This window comes from Salvelinus namaycush, chromosome 11, assembly GCF_016432855.1.
Source record: "Salvelinus namaycush isolate Seneca chromosome 11, SaNama_1.0, whole genome shotgun sequence".
Lineage (NCBI taxonomy): Eukaryota > Metazoa > Chordata > Actinopteri > Salmoniformes > Salmonidae > Salvelinus > Salvelinus namaycush.
In genome coordinates, this window is record NC_052317.1 from 3,888,608 (window position 1) to 3,911,218 (window position 22,611).

Sequence of the window (22,611 nt, forward strand, 5' to 3'; positions counted from 1 at the left end):
TTCGAGGGACCAGTCGAGACACCCGCTGGGGGCCAACTGAGGGGACAATTCGAGACTGCCCAGTGGGAGGATCCGAACTTGAAAGCTGCCGCCGAAGCCCAAGTGATAGCGGTGGATGGACAGCTACTTCCGGGGGTGAGTGACTGGCGATATCCCCATTTCCAAATCGAGAATAACCTTTTGTATCAGGTGTCGCGCCAACAGGGGGAACTTCGAGAGGTACTGTTGCTGCCACGACGGTATGTGGGAGCTGTTTTTCAGCTGGCCCACACCCACCTGTTGGGGGCGCACCTGGGAATGGAGAAGACCCGGGAACGGATTGCTGCCCGTTTCCACTGGCCCGGGATGAGGAGGGCCGTGGAAGACTATTGTTGCAGCTGCCCGGAGTGTCAAATCACTGCCCCAGAAGCACACTTCTGAAACCTACTGGTCCCCCTACCAATCATCGGGGTGCGCTTTGAACGCATCGCCATGGACATAGTGGGACCCCTGGTAAAAACAGCACGAGGACACTGGTACATCCTGGTAATAGTAGATTATGCCACCCAGTATTCTGAGGCCATTCTCCTACGGGCGGTGGTATCCAGAGCTTTTCCACCTCTTTAGGCGGGTGGGCATCCCAAACGAGATCCTGACAGACCAAGCTATTGAGTTTATGTCCCTCCTAATGAAAGATTTGTGCTCTCCTGCAGATCAAGCAGATCCAGACCTCCCTCTTCACCTTCAGACGGATGGGCTCGTCGAGCGGTTCAATAAAATGCTCAAACAAATGCTGTGGAAGGTCCTCGAGCATGACGGGAAGAAATGGGACCAGCTACTACCCCATCTAATGTTCTCGATCCGAGAAGTTTCCACTGGTTTTTCCCCTTTCTAACTCCTCTACGGGAGGAGGCCATGTGGCCAAATGAACCTCGCCAAGGAGGTGTGGGAAGCCCAACCGACCCCTTTACGCAGCATGGTAGAGCACGTGGAGACGCTGAGGGAGCGGATTACAGCCATATGGCCAGTGGTAAGGGAACATATGGAGAAGGCCCAACGCACTCAAGCCCAGGTCTACAATCTGGGAACCTAGCCCTGAGAATTCCAGGTGGGAGACAAGGTGTTGGTCTTCATACCCACGGCCGAAAGTAAGTTCCTGGCAGCATGGCATGGGCCATACGAGATGATAGAGAAGCTGGGACCTGTCAATTACCGCGTATGGCAGCCGGGGAGACGGAAACCCCAACACATTTACCACGTGAACCTGTTGAAGAAGTGGCACGAGAGGACAGCCTTGGCCGTGTTATGGTGGTCCCGAGGAATGAGGACCTCGACCCGGCCCAGAAACAAGCGCTCAGAGAGAACGTCGATCGGAACACTGTAGTGTTCTCCAAGAAGCCGGGCCGCACTGCCTCCCTATAACAGTGAAATGGACGGGTGAGACCGAAGCGGCGTTCAGGGGGGGGTTGTATACAGCAGGTCAGCCACCAGGTGGAGACTCGTCTCGACAGGATCTCCGCCAGTACTAATTGGGGCTGATTGTGGTTGGTGAGTAATCAAGGGGCTGATTGCTCACCAGCTGGACGAGTCCCATAAAGCTGCCAGAAGGGCAGCACACAGGGAGGGGACTGGGGGAAGAGAGGTTACTCCCGTATAGTCTTGCTCAGTCCCAGGGATAACAGAGGGAGCTCAGTTTTGTTCCCACAGAATACAGCAAGACCCAGAGCCCAGAAGACGGCATCCTGGAGAGGATCTCCCTATTCTTTTAATTTTTTATTTGTTATATAAATATACATCCTTGAAACCGAGCTAATCCAACTCTGTCCGTGTCTGATCAATGTAAACGTCTTGACCAAACCCCCTGGTCTGCCACAACAGTAAAATGTACAGTAGGCCTGATCATATGTAATCTTCATCTGTAACAGTAGCTAGTTATTAGCTGTGTACAAGGGGGTTGTTTGAAAGAGACGGTGGATTGTGTTATTGTAATTGAAGTAATCAACACTGTTGTTTTGATGGTGAAATTTCAACCACAGGATTATGTCATCATGGTGACTTAATTTCGACATAGACAACCATTTTATAAAATATGTTGAATTTGTACCTTTTAAACAACATCAGATCTTCATTGTTATATGCACTATCAGAAAAAAACTATAGGCTGGGCAGCAACTCCTACTGGACAATTGATCCATCTACAGTTACAGTACCTTTTGGTCTCCCACCCAGGGTTGTAACCAAGCCCAACCCATGATAGCTGTGATATTTGTCACTGACTTACAAATGTGCTATCATGAGAATGATTGTTGAGAGATCTCCAATTTAAAAACATAATACATTTACTGTTGCTATCGAAGTCATTGCAAAGGGTTGGTTTAACAGAGCATATGAAATGGAACTATACTTTATCACTCAAATATCATCAATGATGCTATTTAGGCCAATGTAGAATTTGCAAAGTCATCAACAACTATCGTTTCAATTCAATTGAAGGAATGATTGATTGCGCTAAATACAGGGAAATTCTTGAGGGAAACCGGTTTCAGTTATCCAGAGATTTGAGACTGGGACGGAGGTTCACCTTCCAGCAGGACAATGACCCTAAGCATACTGCTAAAGCAACACTCGAGTGGTTAAAGGGGAAACATTTAAATGTCTTGGAATGGCCTAGTCAAAGCCCAGACTTCAATCCAATTGAAAATCGGTGGTATGACTTAAAATTGCTGTACACCAGCGGAACCCATCCCACTTGAAGCTGGAGCAGTTTTGCCTTGAAGAATGGGCAAAAATCCCTGTGGCTAGATATGCCAAGCGTATAGAGACAGACCCCAAGAGACTTGCAGGTGTAATTTATTTTGGTCTTATTTTTTGTTTGTTTAACTATAATTATTTTGCATCTTCAAAGTTGTAGGCATGTTCTGTAAATCAGATGATACAAACCCGCCAAAAAAATCCATTTTAATGCCAGGTTGTAAGGCAACAAAATAGGAAAAATGCCTAGGGAGGTGAATACTTTCGCAAGCCACTGTATGACTGGGCAATAATCAAGATAAAATCAAATTAGACACCGCATTACTTGCTTTGTGGAGTGTGGTGTTCAAAAGACCTCTCCACCTTCACAACCATTGAATCAATATGTTTACAATCCAAGGTAACACCAAGTAATTTAATCTCCTCAACAGCCACATTATTCATTACCAAATTCAGCAAGGTCCAGAATTTAGGGAATGATCTGTACCAAATAAAATGCTCTTAGTTTTAGAGATGTTCAGGACTAGATTATTACTAGCCACCCATTCTAAAACTGACTTCAACTGTTTGTTTAGGGTTGTGGTGATTTCACTAGCTGTGGTTGCTGACGTGTATAGGGTTTAATCAGCATACATAGACACACAGGCTTTGTTTAATGCCAGTGGCAGGTCATTGGTAAAAAATATTTACCATATAGTACATTACTTTTGACCAGAGCCCTGTAGGCCGTGGTCAAAAGTAGGGCACTATATAGGGAATTGGGTGCCATTTGGGAAGCATCCATGACAAAAAAACTCACCATTAAATGGATAAACGTTGAGTGGAGGGGAAAGAAAATGTTACAGCCAGTTGACCTCTCTGAAGTGTGAGACAGCAAAGATACAGCTGAAAGGAGGCCTAGGATAACGGCACCTTAACACAGACGAGTTTGTTTCACCCAGCCTTAGATATTGAGATCAAAGGAAAAATTGTTTGCAAGGGATGGGTGTAGAGACGTTTCATTTTGGCAAGTGTGTACAGACACACATCCATCCACACAAACATATGGCGACCTGTACAGACACCCTTACAAGCAAGCAAGGGTACCCTTGTAGATACTCGAGTGCACAGATTCACAAAGGTTTGTACAGTGCACTCAGATGCACAGAGATCCATCCACACTTACACACATACTTACTGTACATACACACATGACCCTACGCACACTACACACCATGTAAACACTCCCTCGCACACACTACATTGACACTCCCACAAAAAACCCACACACATTCACGCATACAAACACAAACAAACACATTACACACACTTTTACACTCACCGATGTGGTCTCAACCGGCCTCTGCGTCGTGGATGTTTGGTGATGATCCATCTGCTAGCCCCAGCCTGTTAGCTCCCTGAACGCCGTGTCTCCCGCTCGCTCAACGTAGTAATCGACTACCGAACGGTTACCTGTTTAATCTAATGCTGCTCATTGGACACTATGATATCTCGGCTACACAGCCAATGCCTGCTGCACTGTCCATTAACACGGTACTTCATTTTGTTTATCTGTCTGCCCCTGCCTCAAACTCAGGCCCCATGTGTAGCTAACTGACCCTTTCTGCCCATTCATCACCATCTACCCGTTGTTGTCCTAGCTCTTTACCCGTTGTGGTCTCACCCGTTGTTGTCTTAGCTCTCCCAATCAACACCTGTGATTGCTTTATGCCTTTCTCTAATGTCAATATGCCTTGTATACTGTTTTTTAGGGCAGCTCTCATTGTTTTATTTTACTGCGGAGCCCCTAGTCCTTCTCAACATACCTCAGATAGCTCCTTTGTCCCACCCCCCACACATGTGGAGACCGCACCCAGCTTAACTGGCGCCTCCAGAGACGCAACCTCTCTCATCGTCACTCAATGCCTAGGTTTACCCCCACTGTACTCGCACCCTACCCTTGTCTGTACACTATGCCCTGAATCCATCTTACCACGCCCAGAAATCTGCTCCTTTTATTCTCTGTTCCCAACGCACTAGACGACCAGTACTTATAGCCTTTAGCCGTACCATCATCCTTCTCCTACTCTGTTCCTCTGGTGATGTAGAGGTTAACCCAGGCCCTGTGTGTCCCCAGGCACTCTCATTTGTTGACTTCTGCAACCGTAAAAGCCTTGGGTTCATGCATGTTAACATCAGAAGCCTCCTCCCTAAGTTCTTAATTCACTGCTTTAGCACACTCCGCCAACCCTGATGTGCTAGCCATGCCTGAATCCTGGCTTAGGAAGGCCACCAAAAACTCTGATATGTCCATCCCCAATTATAACATTTTCCGTCAAGACAGAACTGCTAAATCAAATCAAGTTTATTTTATATAGCCCTTCGTACATCAGCTAATATCTCGAAGTGCTGTACAGAAACCCAGCCTAAAACCCCAAACAGCAAGCAATGCAGGTGTAGAAGCACTAAAGGGGGCGAAGTTGCAATCTACTGTAGAGATAGCCTGCAGAGTTCTGTCATACTATCCAGGTCTATGCCCAAACAGTTTGAGCTTCTATTTTTGAAGATCCATCTCTCCAGAAATAAGTCCCTCACTGTTGCTGCTTGTTATAGACCCCCCTCAGCTCCTAGCTGTGCCCTGGACACCATATGTGAATTGATTGCCCCCCATCTATCGTTATAGTTTGTGCTGCTAGGTGACCTAAATTGGGATATGCTTAACACCCTGGCCATCCTAAAATCTAAGCGTGATGCCCTTAACCTCACACAAACGATCAAGGAACCAGCCAGGTACAACCCCAAATCCGTAAACATGGGAACCCTCATAGATATCCTCCTGATCAACTTGCCCTCTAAATACACCTCTGCTGTTTTCAACCAGGATCTCAGCGATCACTGCCTCATTGCCTGCATCCGTTATGGTCAAAGGACCACCCCTCATCACTAACAAACGCTCCCTAAAATAGTTCTGCAAGCAGGCCTTTCTAATCAACCTGGCCCAGGTATCCTGGAAGGATATTGACCTCATCCCGTCAGTAGAGGATGCCTGGTTTTCTTTAAAAGTGCTTTCCTTACCATCTTAAATAAGCATACCCCTTTCAGAAAATGTAGAACTATGAACAGATACAGCCCTTGGTTCACTCCAGACCTGACTGCCCTTGACCAGCACAAAAACACCCTGTGGCGTACTGCACTAGCTTCGAATAGTCCCCGAGATATGCAACTTTTCAGGGAAGTCGGGAACCAATACACACAGTCAGTTAGGAAAGCAAAGGCTAGCTTATTCAAATAGAAATTTGCATCCTGCAGCACTAATTCCCCCAAAATTTGGGACACAGTAAAGTCCATGGAGAATAAGAGTACCTCCTTCCAGCTGCCCACTGCACTGAGGCTAGGAAACACTGTTACCACCGATAAATCCACAATAATTGAGAATTTCAATAAGCATCTCTCTACGGCTGGCCATGCTTTCCACCTGGCTACCCCAACCCCGGCCAACAGCTCTGCACCCCCCGCAGCAACTGGCCCAAGCCCCGCCCCCGCTTCTCCTTCACCCAAATCCAGACAGCTGATGTTCTGAAAGAGCTGCAAAATCTGGATCCCTACAAATCAGCTGGGCTAGACAATCTGGACCCTATATTCCTAAAATTATCCACCGTAATTGTTGCAACCCCTATTACTAGTCTGTTCAACCTCTCTTTCATATCGTCTGAGATTCCTAAAGATTGGAAAGCAGCCGCGGTCATCCCCCTTTTCAAAGGGGGAGACACTCTAGATCCAAACTGTTACAGACCTATATCCATCCTGCCCTGCCTTTCTAAAGTCTTCGAAAGCCAAGTGAACAAACAGTTCACCGACCATTTTGAATCCCACGTACCTTCTCCGCTATGCAGTCTGGTTTCCGAGCTGGTCACGGGTGCACCTCAGCCAGGCTCAAGGTCCTAAACAATATTATAACCGCCATCGAGAATAATGTGCAGCCGTCTTCATCGACCTGGCCAAGGCTTTCGACTCTGTCAATCACCGCATTCTTATCGGCAGATTCAACAGCCTTGGTTTATCTAATGACTGCCTCGCCTGGTTCACTAACTACTTCTCAGATAGAGTTCAGTGTGTCAAATCGGAGGGCCTGTTGTCCGGACCTCTGGCAGTCTCTATGGGGGTGCCACAGGGTTAAATTCTCAGTCCGATTCTTTTCTCTGTGTATATCAATGATGTCGCTCTGCTGCTGGTGATTCTCTGATCCACCTCTACGCAGACGACACCATTCTGTATACATCTGGCCCTTCTTTGGACACTGTGTTAACAAACCTCCAAACGAGCTTCAACACCATACAACACTCCTTCCGTGGCCTCCAACTGCTCTTAAATGCTAGTAAAACGAAATGCATGCGCTTCAACGGATCACTGCCCGCACCTGCCCGCCCGAGTAGCATCACTACTCTGGACGGTTCCGACTTAGAATATGTGGACAACTATAAATACATAGGTGTCTGCCTAGACTGTAAACTCTCCTTCCAGACTCACATTAAATCTAGAATCGGCTTCCTATTTCGCAACAAAGCCTCCTTCACTCATGCCGCCAAACATACCCTTGTAAAATTGACTATCCTACCGATCCTTGACTCCGGCGATGTCCTTTACAAAATAGCCTCCAACACTCTACTCAGTAAAATTGGATGCAGTCTATCACAGTGCCATCCATTTTGTCACCAAAGCCCCATATACTACCCACCACTGCGACCTGTATGCTCTTATTGGCTGGTCCTCACTAGATATTTGCCTCCAAACCTACTGGCTCCAGTTCATCTATAAGTCTTTGCTAGGTAAAGCTCTGCCTTCTCAGCTCACTGGTCACCATTGCATTACCTCGCATTACCCTTTTGCCTTCACCTCCCTTATCTCACCTCATTTGCTCACATTGTATATAGACTTATTTTTCTACTGTATTATTGACTATATGTTTTGTTTATTCCATGTGTAACTCTGTGTTGTTGTATGTGTCGAATTGCTATGCTTTATTGCTATGCCAGGTCGCAGTTGCAAATGAGAACTTGTTCTCAACTAGCCTACCTGGTTAAATAAAGGTGAGCGCTCCAGCAGGTATATTTCACTGGTCATCCCCAAAGCCAACACCTCATTTGGCCGCCTTTCCTTCCAGTTCTCTGCTGCCAATAACTGGAACGAATTGCAAAATTCACTGAAGTTAGACACTTATATCTCCCTCAATAACGTTACGCGTCAGCTGTCAGAACAGCTTACCGATCGTTGCAGCTGTACACAACCCATCTGTATATAGCCCATCCAACCATCTAACTACCTACCTCATCCCCATATTTGTTTTTCTGCCTTTTTGCACACCAGTATTTCTATTTGCACATCCTCATCTGCACATATATCACTCCAGTGTAAATTGCTAAATTGTAATTACTTCGCCACTATTGGCCTATTTATTGCCTTACCTCCTTACTTCATTTGCACACACTGTATACAGATTTTTCTATTGTTTATTGACTGTACGATTGTTTATCCCATGTGTAACTCTGTTGTTTTTGTCGCACTGCTTTGCTTTATCTCGGCCAGGTCGCAGTTGTAAAATGAGAACTTGTTCTCAACTGGCCTACCTGGTTAAATAAAGGTGAAGTAAAAAAAAAAATTTTTTTTTTTTTTGCTGCTGCTACTCTGTTCTATATTTTACTCTTATTATTATCTATCCTGAAGTGTAGTCACTTTACCCTGTCTTCATGTCCATATCTACCTCAAATACCTTGTACCTCTACACATTGATATGGTACAGGTACTCTCTGTATATAGCTCCATTCCTGCGCATTAAATTTTTTCCCTCGTGTTACTATTATATTTTTAAACTCTGCATCGTTGGGAAGGGCTCGTTAGCAAGCATTTCACGTTAAAGTCTTCACCAGTTGTATTCGGCGCATTTGACAAATACAACTGGATTTGATTTGATTGATTTGACATACACACAACCAGAGCTATGACACACAAAACTATGCCCTCAACCACACACACACACTTCGCTCTCTCTTCATTATTGTTTCATTATTGAACTGAGAGAGCTGGGGCAGTGAGAGACTCAGTCTGGTGTCAGTCGTCTTCAATGTTGTCAGTGACCCATATGTGGTGTCACTAAACACATAATCCTACATCAGTTCCATTGTCACCATTCAACTACAATAGCCCTAACCTAGCTATATATATTGCCCTCGTACTTATCCCAGATTGACAGCATTGCCACTCGTCCAACAACAATTACCCTACAGTACTAACAGTATAGAATAGAACTGTCTTTCTTGCAAATAAATGTTGTCTTTTGCTTCATGGGTACCAACCCCCTAGTGAACCCCACATTACCCATTGTTTTGGTAGGAGAACACTAGCAATCACAGTGCATCGCTGCTGGAGATATGTAGGGGGTTAAGTGCCTTGCTCAAGGGCACAATGGCAGTGGCTGGTAGCTATGATTTGTACAGCCTTCGAAACGTGTATGTCAGGACAAATCAATTCTCAAACGCTTGCGACCTCAACTCATTTGATGAGCATCGATCCCCTCGAATTGAGATCCCCATAAACCTGTGTTTACATCAACTCCCCCACAACGACAGCCACTCATTATCATCACATTTTACACGTTGCATTGTGTTTCTAGATGCAAAACCCCCTGGGAAAGCACTGATTGGGAATATCTGCTGATTAATGGACATATTTAGTGGTGGTTTGTGTTGTATCGAAGCGAAGGGAGAAGGGAGAGGGAGGGATGATAGTAGCGAAGGGGAGGGCAGAGTGGTGGGACGACACTGTGACACCCTGAGGCTCCCTCTCGAATGTCACTCCCTAATTAGGGCCCCCAAAACAATGTGGACCGAGGAGCAGCGTCTAATTACGACAGCTGTTCCAAATGACCTGCTATGTTGCACGTCGCTCTCCTCCATTTTGTTTGCCACCGGCTCCCTTGTCATTCTCTTGCGTTCTCTTGTCTTCTGTTTGGGCAATGTCATACCAAGCATCTGCCCCCTGACTGGGAAATTGAATGCCCGAACAATTACGATTAGGAAGAGATTTGCGGAAGGGACAACAACTTCTTGAAAACAGTTTGTCCTACTTTTATTTACAGGAGTCTGTGCACTGCTGATAGAATGACAAGGAGTATAATTGACGATTATAGGCGACAAGGTTGAGGCGTCTGTGTTTCTCGTTTGTTTTGGATAGGGATTATTACGAAGCTTTAGGCAACATAACTGAACATCTTGCTGTAGAATGTGGGAGCGAGACATTGACATAAGTTAACGTTCATGATGATGTTGACCTAATGTATGTTTTATAGGTTGAGGCATTTTATAAGCATAGAATCTTGCGTAATAGTTCGGAAACGGCATTGTGGTAAAGGCAAATTGTTGCAGTATGCCAACCAAAAGGTTAGCACTTCACAGTTCCAAAACGGGGAAAAAAACTGTACATTGAAAAGGTGCCCCAGCGGGGAAAAGTGGTTGCAATTCTGATGTTTTTTATGATGTCATGGTCAAGTTGTGTACTGGTTGCATAAGGACATCTTGTTAATATCTTTTTATCAACCAGATAGAGGTCTTCATTTGGTTTTAACCTTGTTATCTGAAAAGATAACCAGAATATGACATCTTTCCTAAATTATGTCTTCTTTCATCTTCTCATCATGAAAATTACTTCTTTACCTGGTTGTAACAGAGACCAATTCAAATGAAATGAAATAGTATTTGTCATTTGCTTCGTAAATAATAAGTGTAGACTTGTTGTGAAATGCTTCCTTACAGGCCCTTCCCAACAATGCAAACAGAAAAATAATAACAAGGAATAAATACACAATGATTAACAATAACTTGGCTACATACACAGAGTACCAGCATCGAGTAGATGTACAGGGGTACGAGGTAATTGAGGTAGATACAGGGCCATCAGAAAGTATTCACACAGCTTGACCTTTTCCACATTTTCTTGTGTTACAGCCTATATTTAAAATGTATTATATACATTTTGTGTCACTTGCCTACACACAATGTCAAGGCTTGTGGGCGTCCTAGAGCAAAACAACCGACATGTATGTTCGTGAGTCTCATCTTTCCATTGTAGGCCAAACCGTTTGGACGCTACAGATGTTTTCATGAGAAGACCCATTTATGGGACGTCTCATGGTCTGACAAACACCGCAGATGCTGCAGGGCGACATTGGCGGATGCGGTGTATTGAGTCCAAGCAAAAAAAAACAGATATTGCTAGCTTAAACTGACGGATTTTGATGAGGCTTTTTGTATTATGCTAATTGATAACACTAGGGGTTTAACAAGTCACATAATAAATGACATGGACTCACTCTGTGTGCCACAATAGTGTATAACAGGAAGTAGTCATTCCCAAATCATATCTATACTCCACACATGCTGTACAATTATCTGTAAGATCCCTCAGAGCAGTGAATTTCAAACACAGGTTCAACCACATAGACCAGTTTGTGGTTGAGGTTTTCCAATGTTTCACAAAGAAGGGCAGCTATTGGTAGATAAAAAAATCTGACATCGAAAATCCCTTTAAGCATGGTGAAGTTATTAATTACACTTTGGATAGTGTATGAATACACCCTGTCACTACAAAGATACAGGTGTCCTTCCTAACTCAGTTGCCGGATAGGAAACCACTCAGGGCATTCATCATGAGGCCAATGTGGACAATTAAAAAAGAATCCAGATTTTAATGGGTGTGATAGGAGAAAACTAAGGGTGGATCAACAACAATGTAGTTACTTCACAATACTAACCTAAACAAAAGAGTGAAAAGGAGGAAGCCTGCACAGAATACAAATATTCGAAAACATATAGGCACTAAAATAAAATAGCAAAAAAAAATGTGGCAAAGAAATTAACTTTAGGTCCTGAATACAAAGCGTTATGTTGGGGCAAATCCAACACAACACATCACTGAGTACCACTCTTCATATTTTCAAGCATGGTGTTGGCTACATCATGTTATGGGTATGCTTGTCATCGGCAAGGACTATGGAGTTTAAAATAAAAATAAATGGAATAGTACTAAGCACAGGCAAAATCCTAGAGGAAAACCTCTTTCAGTCTGCTTTCCACAAGACACTGGGAGACAAATTCACCTTTCATCAGGACAATAACCCAAAAGAAAAGGCCAATAAACCATTCACTGGAGTTACTTACCAAGACTACATTTAATGTTCCTGAGTGGCCTAGTTACAGTTTTGACTTAAATCGGCTTGAAAATCTATGGTAAGAATTGAAAATGGCTGTCTAGCAAGGATCAACCTTACTGCTGCTTCTGACACCATCGATCAGATTGGAAACCCTAATTGGTGTCATGACTCTCCTGGCTGAGGATCAAATCAAGTCTATTTACCTAAGATCAGCTTGGTAAATATACCCTCTAACCCACAGAAGAGGGGAAAGGGGGTGGTTTTGACTCCTTAACACTCGGTCGAAAATTAGGCAAGAGGGGAATCTCTCCATTTTCTCCTACTATTGGGAAAGAAATATCCCTTTGTTACAGGTTTTGCCATCCAAAAAGGAACACTGGGACAATACATTTCAACATCTGAATGTTGGGAATGATGAGAGATGGGAAATGAATGTCTATTTTGTGTTGTCAGTAACTTGAAGAGCTTTCACACTGTGCTTATCAGGTTTACATCCTTTACGTTGTGTAGGAAATATCAAGGATGAAGAGAATATTTTTGTTAAGATAGGAATGTGATTTTAGTTTCCTAACGAGATCATAGTAATGATGATACTTTGCCTCATAAATAGCCACGCCCCAGGGAGCTCAGAGACTGGGTCAGCATGACGAAAACGCCCCTTTTTACCCGAGGGTATAAAAGATTGAGTTAAGAATTAACATACCAGACTAGAAGGACCACCAGCTACAGCAAGGTTGAAGAAGTCAAAGGAACCTCTAACAATCAATGTTACGGCTGAGTATCTAAGAAAGTTAATTTAAGCAGGACCATCCGGTCATTCTCTTCAAACCATCGTTGACTACACTGCTCTCATCACAACTCTAGGGACCATCAACATGGCTGATTAGCTGTCCTCAGAAAACCACTCTTCTGGAACGAGTGAAAGTAAACACAGACAACTAAGGAGAAAGACATTGTGACCTCGTGGACAGTCAGAGACTTACACTTACCAATCCGAAGGAGAAGGTCCAATTGAACCCATTTCACGAAGCAGAACCCTTTTCACGAAGGTCTGGGTCCAACACAGATACACGACAAAGACCTTCAACACGTAAATACATGCATTACTTCTTACCATAAGAGCGGCAGTTCGGGGCAAGGTATTCGGGTTACTGTGAGCGTAGTTCCCAAATGTATCCAAGTGTTGCTTCTCTTTCTCTCTCTCTCTCTCTCCATCTTGTGTAACAAGTGTCATATTGTGTTAGTCCGCTAGGGATCTGTTTTCATCGTATTAAGTTTCTAATCAATAATCTATACTGTGTGTGTGTATCCTGTGTTATCATTTAGTTTGTTAGTAAATAATCAAATCAATTTGTGTGGTACGGAATGATAAGACTTGTGTTTGTGCAGGTTGATATGAGGTAATGATTAATAAGTGACTTATCAATATCTATATGTTCTTGAGTTTAATTTCGGAGATGGTAACTCGTTAAACTTATTCCGTGGTGCCCCAAATGCCTAATGAGTTATTTGTTACATCATTAATTTAATCTGATAACAATTAAACATAGTAGGTAATTATTCGATAAATAACAGTCATCACATTAATGAGAATCACGTCACGAAATTGGTCTATACGGTCAAGTTCCGGCCTGGTTTAGATCTTATCTGTCAGAAATATATCAGTTTGTCTCTGTGGATGGTTTGTCCTTTGACAAATCAATTGTAAGTTATGGTGTTCCTCAAGGTTCCGTTTTAGGACCGCTATTGTTTTCACTAAATATACTTTACGTCTCGGTGATTTCATTCGGAAACATAATGTTAACTTTCACTGTTATGCAGACGATACACAGCTGCACATTTCGATGAAACATGGTGAAGCCACAAAATTGCCCTGCCTGGAAACCTGTGTTTCAGACATAAGGAAGTGGATGGCGGAAAATGTTTTACTTTTAAACTCGTACAAAACAGAGATGCTAGTTCTAGGTCCCAAGAAACAAGGATAACTTCTGTTGGAACTGACAATTAATCTTGATGGTTGTACAGTCGTCTCAAATTAAGATGTGAAGGACGTCGGCGTTACAAATAAGAATTTGTTATTAACTGACATGCCTAGTTAAATAAATAAATAATAATACTCTGGACCCTGATCTCTCTATTGACGAACTTATCAAGAATATTTCAAGGACAGCTTTTTTCCATCTTCGTAACAAAAATCTGAAACTTTTTGTCCAAAAATGATGCAGAAAAGCTAATCCATGCTTGTCACTTCTAGATTAGACTACTGCAATGCTCTACTTTCCAGCTACAGGGATAAAGCACTAAATAAACATAGTTAGTGCTAAACATGGCTGCTAGAATCTTGATTAGAACCAATTTTTTAAAATCATATTAATCCAGTGCGAGCCTCTCTACACTGCCTTTCTGTTAAGGCTAGGGCTGATTTAAAGGTTTTACTGCTCGCCTACGAAGTATTACATGGGCTTGCTCCTCCCCATCTCTCCAATCTGGTCCTGCCGTACATACCTACATGTACGCTAAGGTCACAAGTCGCAGGCCTCCTTATTGTCCCTAGAATTTCTAAGCAAACAGCTGGAGGCAGGGCTTTCTCCTATAGAGCTCCATTTTTATGGAATGGTCTGCCTATCCATGTGAGAGACGCAGACTTGGTCTCAACCTTTAAGTCTTTATTGAAGACTCATCTCGCCAGTGGGTCCTATGATTGGGTGTAGTCTGGCGCAGAGTTTTGAAAGTGAGTGACGAACTGGAGTGACGAACCACCCTTGCTGACCCTATTACGGGGGCTGAGTCACTGGCTTATTTGACCCTGCTGGTCATCTATGAACGTTTGAACATCTTGGCCATGTACTGTTATAATCTCCACCCGGCACAGCCAGAAGAAGACTGGCCACCCCTCAGAGCCTGGATCTTCTCTAGGATTCTTCCTAGGTTCCTGCCTTTCTAGGGAGTTTTTCCTAGCCACCGTGCTTCTACATTGCTTGCTGTTTAGGGTTTTAGGCTGGGTTTCTGTATAGCACTTTGTGACATCGGCTAATGTAAAAAGGGCTTTATAAATAAATTTGATTGATTGATTGATTGATCAACAACCAACTTGACAGAGCTTGAAGAATTAAAAAAAGAATAATGGGCAAATATTGTATAATCCAGGGGTGCAAAGCTCTTAGAGACTAACCCAGAAAGACTCACAGCTGTAATCACTGCCAAAGATTATTCTAACACGTATTGACTCTGGGTTGTAAATACTTATGTAAATGAGTTATTTCTGTATTTCAGTTTTTATAAATTCACAAAAACTGATGTGTAAATACATCTATTTAATCCATTTTGAATTCAGGCCGTAACACATCGAAATTTGGAATAAGTCAATGGGTATGAATACTCTCTCAAAGCACTGTATGTACATATGTGACCCACCACCTCAATTCGGTATTATGTACCAACATTTTAAATTGTATTTTTTACATTGGATAAAAGTACAGACTGAGAGCTACAAAATGGTCTATCAGACACTGCAGATGAGGAACGATGGGAAAGTAATGCTTTTATTGTTGATAAACGTGTAACCCCACTCTGGGATGCTGGCCTTCTAGGTAGCAGTTTGGGTCAAGAGTGTCACCCCCTTTGAAGAGGGGGATGACCGCAGCTGCTTTCCAATCTTTGGGAATCACAGACAACACAAAAGAGAGGTTGAACAGGCTAGTAATAGGGGTTGCAACAATTTCGGCAGATAATTTTAGAAAGAAAGGGTCCAGATTGTCTAGCCCGGCTGATTTGTAGGGGTCCAGATTTTGCAGCTCTTTCAGAACATCAGCTGACTGGATTTGGGAGAAGGAGAAATGGGGAAGGCTTGGGCGAGTTGCTGTGGGGGTGCAGTGCCAGGTGGAAAGCATGGCCAGCCGTAGAAAATTCTCAATTATAGTGGATTTATCGGTGGTGACAGAGTTTCCTATCCTCAGTGCATGTCAGGACAGCGATCACTCACCTCGGAGTGGACAAAGATTTTTCAACAACAAGCAGGACTCACACGATATTCTCCAAACATCCGGCAGGGCCGACCTCCCAGGTACAGAGGACAAAGAGCCGAATGCCTCGTCCGGACACGCAGAAGGCGAGTAGGAAAGCTGTCGTTACCGTCAGTATTACTTGCCAACGTGCAATCATTGGACAATAAATTAGACGAGATACGTTCACGAATATCCTACCAATGGGACATCAAAACTGTAATATCCTATGTTTCACGGAATCATGGCTGAATGACGACATGGATATTCAGCTAGCGGGATAAACGCTGCACCGGCAGGATAGAACAGCACACTCCGGTAAGACGGGGGGGGGGGGGGGGGGGTCTGAATATTTGTAAACAACAGCTGGTGCACGAAATCTAAGGAAGTCTCTAGATTTTGCTCGCCTGAAGTAGAGTACATTGTGATAAATTGCAGGTCACACTACTTGCCTAGAGAGTTCTCAGCTATACTTTTCGTGGCTGTTTATTTACCACCACAAACAGATGCTGGCACTAAGACCGCACTCAGTCAGCTCTAAGGAAATAAGCAAACAGGAAACCACTCACCCAGAGGCGGCGCGCCTAGTGGCCGGAGACTTTAATGCAGGGAAACTTAAATCAGTTCTACCAAATCTCTATCAACATGTTAAATGTGCAACCAGAGGAAAAAAATTCTAGATCACCTGTACTCCACACACAGAGACGTGTACAAAGCTCTCTTGCCTTCCATTTGGTAAATCCGACCACAACTCTATCCTCCTAATTCCTGCTTACAAGCTAAAATGAACGCAGGAAGCACCAGTGACTCGGTCTATAAAAAAAGTGGTCAGATGAAGCAGATGCAAAACTACAGGACTGTTTTGCTATCACAGACTGGAACATGTTCCGGGATTCTTCCGATGACATTGAGGAGTACACCACATCAGTCACTGGCTTTATCAATAAGTGCATTGAGGACGTCGTCCCCACAGTGACTGTACGTACATGCCCCAACCAGAAGCCATGGATAACAGGCAACATTCACTCTGAGCTAAAGGATAGAGCTTCCGCTTTCAAGGTGCGGAACTCTAACCCGGAAGCCTACAAGAAATCCCGCTATGCCCTGCGACGAACCATCAAACAGGCAAAGCGTCAATACAGGGCAAGATTGAATCATACTACAACGGCTCTGACGCTCGTCGGATGTGGAAGGGCTTGCAAACTATTACAGACTACAAAGGGAAGCACAGCCGCGAGCTGCCCAGTGACACGAGCCTACCAGATGAGCTTCTTCTATGCTCGCTTCTATGCTCTTCAATTCTATGCTCGCTTCGAGGCAAGCAACACTGAGGCATGCTTGAGAGCATCAGCTGTTCCGGATGACTGTGTGATCACGCTCTCCGTAGCCGCCGTGAGTAAGACCTTTAAACAGATCAACATACACAAGGCTGTGGGGCCAGACGGATTACCTGGACGTGTGCTCTGGGCATGTGCTGACCAACTAGCAGGTGTCTTCACTGACATTTTCAACATGTCCCTGATTGAGTCTGTAATACCAAAATGTTTCAAGCAGACCACCATACTCCCTGTGCCCAAGAACACAAAGGCAACCTACCTAAATGACTACAGACCCGTAGCACTCACGTCCGTAGCCATGAAGTGCTTTGAAAGGCTGGTAATGCCTCACATCAACACCATTATCCCAGAAACCCTAGACCCACTCCAATTTGCATACCGCCCAAACAGATCCAATCTCTATTGCACTCCACACTGCCCTTTCCCACCTGGACAAAAGGAACACCTATGTGAGAATGCTATTCATTGACTACAGCTCAGCGTTCAACACCAGAGTACCCTCAAAGCTCATCACTAAGCTAAGGAACCTGAGACTAAACACCTCCCTCTGCAACTGGATCCTGGACTTCCTGACGGGCCGCCCCTAGGTGGTGAGGGTAAGTAGCAACACATATACCATGCTGATCCTCAACACTGGAGCTCCCCAGGGGTTCGTGCTCAGTCCCCTCCTGTACTCCCTGTTCACCCACGACTGCATTGCCAGGCACAACTCCAACACCATCATTAAGTTTGCAGACGACACAAAAGTGGTAGGCCTGATCACCGACAATGACGAGACAGCCTATAGGGAGGAGGTCAGAGACCTGGCCGGGTGGTGCCAGAATAACAGCCTATCCCTCAACGTAACCAAGACTAAGGAGATGATTGTAGACTACAGGAAAAGGAGCATCGAGCACGCCCCCATTCTCATCGACAGGGCTGTAGTGGAGGAGGTTGAGAGCTTTAAATTCCTTGGTGTCCACAACAACAACAAACTAGAATGGTCCAAACACACCAAGACAGTCGCTTCCCCCTCAGGAAGCTGAATAGATCTGGCATGGGTCCTGAGATCCTCAAAAGGTTCTACAGCTGCAACATCGAGAGCATCCTGACCGGTTGCATCGCTGCCTGGTATGGCAATTGCTCGGCTTCCGACCGCAAGGCACTTTAAAGGGTAGTACGTACAGCCCAGTACATCACTGCGGCTAAGCTGCCTGCCATCCAGGACCTCTACACCAGGTGGTGTCAGAGGAAGGCCCTAAATATTGTCAAAGACCCCAGCCACCCCAGTCATAGACTGTTCTCTCTACTACCGCATGGCTAGCGGTACCGGAGTGCCAAGTCTAGGAAAAAAAGGCTTCTCAACAGTTTTTACCCCCAAGTCATAAGACTCCTGAACAGGTAACCAAATGGCTACCCGGACTATTTGCATTGTGCCACCCCCCCCCCCAACCCCTCTTTGACGCTGATGCTACTCTGTTTATCTTATTTGCATAGTCACTTTAACTTTACATTCATGTACATACTACCTCAATTGGCCCGACCAACCAGTGCTCCCGCACATTGGCTAACCAGGCTATCTGCATTGTTTCCACCACCCGCCAACCCCTCTTTTTATGCTACTGCTACTCTCTGTTCATCATATATGCATAGTCACTTTAACCATACCTACATGTACATACTACCTCAGTAAGCCTGATGAACCGATGTCTGTATATAGCCTTGCTACTCTTATTTTCAAATGTATTTTGACTTTTATTTCTTTACTTACCTACACACACACACACACCTTTTTTTCCGCACTATTGGTTAGAGCCTGTAAGTAAGCATTCGGCGCATGTGACAAATAAACTTTGATTTGATTTGAAACCATGTGCCATGGAATCTGTTCATCGAAAATCTCTTCCCTTTTATTTTCCAAACTATGTGGAAAACACCTTTATCCAAGTTACTCAATACTGCCCCTGCAGCCATAAGAAGTTAACACTACTTTGGTTACTACATGATTCCATATGTGTTATTTCATAGTGTTGATGTCTTCACTATTATTCTACAATGTAGAAAATAGTACAAATAAAGAAAAACCCTTGAATGAGTAGGAACTTTTGACTGTTACTGTAGATACAGCAGATCCCCTTATTGTATGGGAGACTTTTAAAAACGTACTTTTAGATTCCATACAATACTCATCATTAAAACAAAAGCAGTTTAGGTCAAAAGATATTAGAATAATAAAGGAAATAACAGTGCAGGTAGATGGTAAATAGGTTAGAGGAAAAACAAAAATTTGGAGGAACTTATTCAAGAATGATCATGTGTAATTTATTCCAAAAATATAGCGAATTGGATGGAACATTTTGAAAAATGCACAACACTTTTCTTGAATCTTCAACATAGAAATGCTACCAAAAATAATTTACAGAAACTCATTACAAATAATGGTGTCATCCATGATTCACCAATTTTATATTTTGAAAGAGGCAAAATATTTTAGGCATGTTTTATTTTCAGTCTCCTCAATGTCCACTAAATAATGTTAACTGTAAGGATGTATTTCCTAATAATAATAAAGTACAATTAACACATTTACAGAAAGTGTGAAGACCAACTTACAGAATAGGAACTTTGAGGCAAATGCATATTTTCAGTCTGAAAGAAATATTTAAAAAACAGGGCTTGATGGTATACCAGTAGAGGTATATCAGACCTTTTTTGGTGTACATAAAGATCCATTATTAGCATGTTTTAACCTGTTTGGCGTGCAAGCCTGACGTCGGTACACTTATGACAACAGCCAGCTCAAAGTGCAGGGCGCGAAATTCAAAAGATATTTTTTTTAAATATTTAACTTTCACACATTAACAAGTCCAATACAGCATATGAAAGGTACACATCTTGTGAATCAAGCCAACATGTCCGATTTTTAAAATGTTTTACAGGGAAGACAAAATATGTAAATCTATTAGCTAACCACGTTAGCAAAAGACACCACTTTTCTTACTCCATCAGTTTCTTACTCCATCAGTAGCTATCACAAATTCGACCAAATAAATAAATAAATAGCCACTAACCAAGAAAAAACTTCATCAGATGACAGTCTGATAACATATTTATTGTATAGCATATGTTTTGTTCGAAAAATTTGCATATTTCAGGTATAAATCATAGTTTACATTTCAGCTACAATCAGAAATTGCACCGAAAGCAGCCATAATATTTACAGACACCAACGTCAAATACCTAATTACTCATCATAAAACATTTCTGAAAAATACATAGTGTACAGCAATTGAAAGACAGGCATCTTGTGATTCCAGACAATATTTCCGATTTATTAAATGTTTTACAGCGAAAACAAAATGTAGCGCTATATTAGCGTAGCCACAATAGCCAGAAACACTTGGGCGCCCACGACCAGTTCACATGCACAACAGATATTAGAAATAGCATCATAAAATGTTTCTTACTTTTGGTGATCTTCCGTCAGAATGTTGGACAAGGTGTCCTTTGTCCAGAACAGTCGTTGTTTTGATCTGGAACGGCAAATATCCCTCTTCATTTAGCATGGGCACTTGCCAAGTGGCACGGATCACTCCAACGTCAACAAAGTCAGAGAACGGAACACGGCAAAACTCCCGAAAAAATTTCAATAATCTGATTAAACTATATTGAAAAAACATACGTTACGATGATATGGTCACATGTATCAAATAAAATCCGAGCCGGAGATAGTTGTCGTCCATAACGGCAGCAAAACAGAAGGCAATCCCACTGTCCAAGTCGCGCGCTTCAGAGTACCGGAAATGAGGGACACGTCATACAAAGACCTTGTATTCCAATTCAGATGAAGATAAACACAAAATTTCTTCTCTCACAGCCTCTTGACACCCAGAGGAAGGCGTATGAAGTGTACGTAGACTCTTACGTATCATGACCATGTATAGGCAGGAAGTTGAACAGAGCATATATTTCTGACATTCCACTTCCTGGTCAGGAAAAGTGCTGCAGAATGAGTTCTGTTTCACTCAGAGAAATAATTCAAACGGTTTTAGAAACTAGAGAGTGTTTTCTATCCAATAGTAATAATAATATGCATATTGTACGAGCAAGAATTGAGTACGAGGCCGTTTGAAATGGGCACTATTTAACTGGCTACTCAATACTGCCCCTTGCAGCCATAAGAAGTTAAACCAATCAATATATATATATATTTTATTTTAGATTCTAAGTAGCCACCCTTTGCCTTGTTGACAGTTTTGCTCACTCTTAGCATTCTCTCAACCAACTTTATGAGGTAGTCACCTGGAATGCTCTCCAACAGTCTTGAAGGAGTTCCCACATATGCTGAGCACTTGTTGACTGCTTTTCCTTCACTCTTTGGTCCAACTCAAACCATCTCAACTAGGTAGAGGTCTGGTGATTGTGAAGGCCAGGTCATCTGATGTAGCACTCCATCACTCTCCTTCTTGGTCAAATAGCCCTTACACAGCCTGGAGGTGTGTTGGGTCATTGTCCTGTTGAAAAACAAATGATAGTCCCACTAAGCGCAAAACAGATGGGATGGCGTATCGCTGCAGAATGCTGTGGTAGCCATGCTGATTAAGTATGCTTTGAATTCAAAATAAATCACAGACAGTGCCACCAGAAAAGCACCCCCACACCATCACACCTCCTCCATGCTTCACGGTGGGAACCACACATGCGGAGATCATCCGTTCACCTACTCTGCGTCTCACAAAGACACAGCCGATGGAACCAAAAATCTCAAATTTGGACTGATCAGGCCAAAGGACAGATTTCCACCATTATTTGTGTTTCTTGGCCCAAGCTAGTCTCTACTTCTCATTGGAGTCCTTTACTAGTGGTTTCTTTGCAGCAATTCGACAATGAAGGCCTGATTCACTTAGTCTCCTCTGAACAGTTGATGTTGAAATATGTTTGTTACTTGAACTCTGTGAAGCATTTATTTGGACTGCAATCTGAGGTGCAGTTAATCCTGATTTCTGAGGCTGGTAACTCTAATGAATTTATAATCTGCAGCAGAGGTAACTCTGGGTCTTCCATTCCTGTGGTGGTCCTCATAAGTCAGTTTCATCATAACACTTGATGGTTTATGTGACTGCTTTTGAAGAAACTTTAAAATTACTTGCCATTTTCCGCATTGACTGACCTTCATGTCCTAAAGTAATGATGGACTGAGGTTTCTCTTTGCTTATTTGAGTTGTTCTTGCCATAATATGGACTTCATATTTTACCAAATAGGTCTATCTTCCATATATCAACCCTACCTTGTCACAACAAAACTGACTGACTCAAACACATTAAGAAAATAAATTCCACAAATGTACTTTTAACAAGGCACACATGTCAATTGAAATGCATT